General features: G+C 33.8%; 1 pseudogene; it reads left to right on the top strand.

Moving 5' to 3' along the window:
• The first annotated feature begins 1,121 nt into the window (after positions 1-1,121).
• Positions 1,122-1,899, top strand: LOC103305286 (RWD domain-containing protein 1-like; annotated as a pseudogene).
• The last annotated feature ends 1,313 nt before the right edge of the window (positions 1,900-3,212 follow it).

The raw sequence follows: 3,212 nt of genomic DNA, 5'->3' as shown, positions 1-3,212 counted from the left end.
TTCAGTATAGGTCTCAAGTGTACAGTTCTATGATGCATCCTCTATACACTTAAAATCGAAATAATATTTTTAACCAATGTCAACCCAATAAATTTAATTAAAAATCAGTAAGTAAAATGATATTCTGCATCTAGAGAAGTAAATGCAATATAGATGATAGAACCACAGCTTACAGCATCCTCCTGTGTATTTGTGTGTGAGTGTCTGTGTGTGGTTAACTTCTCTTAGAATGGAAGCAATAACATGGTTTAACTGCATGATCCCTTAACTTTTTGGAATTGCATGACAGTGTTCTCTAAAGGGACCAGATTGTTGACTTGAAAGTCAACCTTCTTATATTTCCTTCCCTATCACCATTTTGGTTACTATTAAATTGTAGCTCTGATCAATAATTTTCAGAAATAAAGAAAACATTAAATTTTCCATCACTAGGCAAAAAAATAAAAGCAATGCAGAAAATCATGTTAAGAATTTCTGTTGCAAAAAAAGAAGGAATTATTATTGAAAGAGAATAGTAGATTTGTGAAAACCCTTTGATTAGTCCCTTTCTCTTGGTGTCCTGATTTCAATCCCAATATAATCAAAAGTACTCAAGTACATTCTGTTCCAGAAAAAAAAGTAGGCACTCCAAAGTGTGAGAGATAGTGTAATAGAAATTGAAAGCTGGAAGAACTATTGATGATTTCTGAGTAAGCACTGGGAATGAAAAAAGCAACACAAAATAGAGAATGGCAAAACTCAGCCACAATCTTTGATTTAATGCAAGAAAGTTTGATGAGAGTGGCAAAATATTGAAATGGATGTTTTATAATTGGTTTTTGAGTCTTTCCAATAAATTAGATAATGTTTAAAAATTATATTGGTCCCCATTCCAAGAATTATGCAAAATTAACCAAATATTTTTTTTAAAAGAAAAAGGATATTGTATATATTGATTTTAGTAGCCACTTGAAAACAATCTTTTTTTTTTTCTTTATGGAGAGAATAGATAGAAAAATATTTGTTGACCGATTATAAAGTTAGGAAGAACTACACATAGGTGTATCCCTGGGAATGGACTGCAGCATGCTGCCTGAGTGTCTGTGCGATCCATGGACAGCAGTGAGAGCCCTGATTGATTGATGGCAGATTATGGAGAGGATCAGTGCAACCAGATGGAGGCTCTGGAGTCCATCTACCCCGACTCCTTTACAGCATCATCAGAAAATGCTCTCAGTGTCACCATTATTGTGCCATCTGAGTCTGGAGAAAATGATGAAATTATCCAGATGATCATCAACTTTACATACAGTGAAAAATACCTAGAGGAAGCCCCTGTTTATGAAATATTCTCCCAGGGAAATCTAGAAGATAATACTGTCTCAGGCATTTTAAAATTATTAGCATTGCAGGCAGAAGAGAACTTTGGTATGGTAATGATCTTTACTTAGTGACAGCTCTGTAAGAAACATTAGATGAGTTGATCAAATAAAACCTAGTAGAAAAGAGGAAAAGAAACAAAAGGAAAAAAAAAAGGTAAAAGCAATTATTTCATGGCACTACTATTACAATTGAGAATTTCTAATGTTGGAAACCCAAGTTTGATGCAGAACTCTTGGAAATTAAGAAGAAATGAATGAAAGAAGAACAAGCAGGAACTATTACATTAAATGGGAAATAGCTATTTGAAACAGATTATAATCTTGGCACATCTGATATCTAGTTCTTGGAGGATGCTGGGAACAATGAGATAGCTGAGTCTTTGTTCCAGGAAATAATGAACTGGAGCTGGAGGACGGTGAGGATGACCCAGACTACAATCCTACTGACCCAGAAAGTGACTTGACCAACAATGGACTATCCCCATCTAAAGAGAGGTGTGACTGCCACGCCATCTGTGACTATGCTGAAAGGGTATAGATTTTCCTCTCTTGTTTTTTTTTTTCTTTTCTAAATAATAAATAATAACTTTCAGGAGAATATTTTTCTGATAACTTTAGTCCTTTGACTTAATAAACTGGCCTTAAAGTTAAAAAAGATTAAAGAAGAAATGTTAGTGGGATAAATGTGTACACAAGGGAAAGAGAAATTTAGAAGAGAAGAAACTCAGAAATAATAAAATATATAATATTTGACTGTACAAAGTTTTATACTTTTTAATTTAAAATTATACCATTACACAGCTTCTAAACAAAGCTATTAACATTTGTTTACAGAGATAAAATTTTGGTATTTATACTGTCCAAACACCTGCTACTTATTAAGAAAAAGATCCAGTGTGATAAAAAAGAAAATTGGCAAAAGATATCCCAAGAGTATCTTCCAGCTGCCAATAGACTGAAGGAAAGATGCTCAATCTTAGAGATTGTCAAGGAAATTGAATACTAGTAAATATAACAATGAACTTGACTTCTTGTGATTAGGAAAAATGAATAAATAACAACAAGTGCTTGCAGAAATATAAGGAATGTGGTGTTCTCATACATTGCTATTAGAAATGTGTATTGCTAATTTTTTTCAAAACAATCTGATAATAACAATTAAAATTAGAATATACATTCTTCAGTCAAAAATTGTACTTTATACAAGAAGTAGAGGGCCAATGCACAAAATTCGTGTAAGAGTAGGCCTTCCTTCCCCCAGCTGCCGGCATTGGCTTCCCTCTGACACCCTGAACTGATATCTCCTGGTTCACAGGTCGACACTCAATCACTGAGCCACACTGGCCAGGCTGATGTTTAGGTCAACCAGTCTGTGGTATTTTGTAATATCAGCCCTCGCAGCCCTGGCTTCGTCTGGAAGGATGTCCGGTCTAATTAGCATATTATGCTTTTGTTATTATAGATATTTAGAGATGAAAGCATCAATATATAAAATTATTACTTTGGCATCTTTTGTAGAAAGCTGTAATATCCATCAATAGGAATGGTTGAGTAAATAATAGTACGTTTTAATGGGGACTGTTATGCAGCTATTAAACATTACACATATAGTCTATACATGCATGTGTAATATATGTATATATTTACCAAAAGGCTTGGAAGCACTTTCATGATATTTTGTTAAGTGAGAAATAAAATGTAAGAGAAGAGCATACAGAATTACATCATGCTTACTCCAAAATCTCCATATACATAGAGAAGTCTTGACATTATTTACTAAACATGTAATGGCTTGAGTGGAGGGGAGTGTAGAGTGCCATAGATAAGGAAGGGAAAAAGAGACCATAGAAT

The sequence above is a fragment of the Eptesicus fuscus genome, chromosome 4, assembly GCF_027574615.1.
Source record: "Eptesicus fuscus isolate TK198812 chromosome 4, DD_ASM_mEF_20220401, whole genome shotgun sequence".
Taxonomy (NCBI): domain Eukaryota; kingdom Metazoa; phylum Chordata; class Mammalia; order Chiroptera; family Vespertilionidae; genus Eptesicus; species Eptesicus fuscus.
Note: the sequence above shows the minus strand (reverse complement) of the source record. Positions and strands in the feature narration are given on the sequence as shown.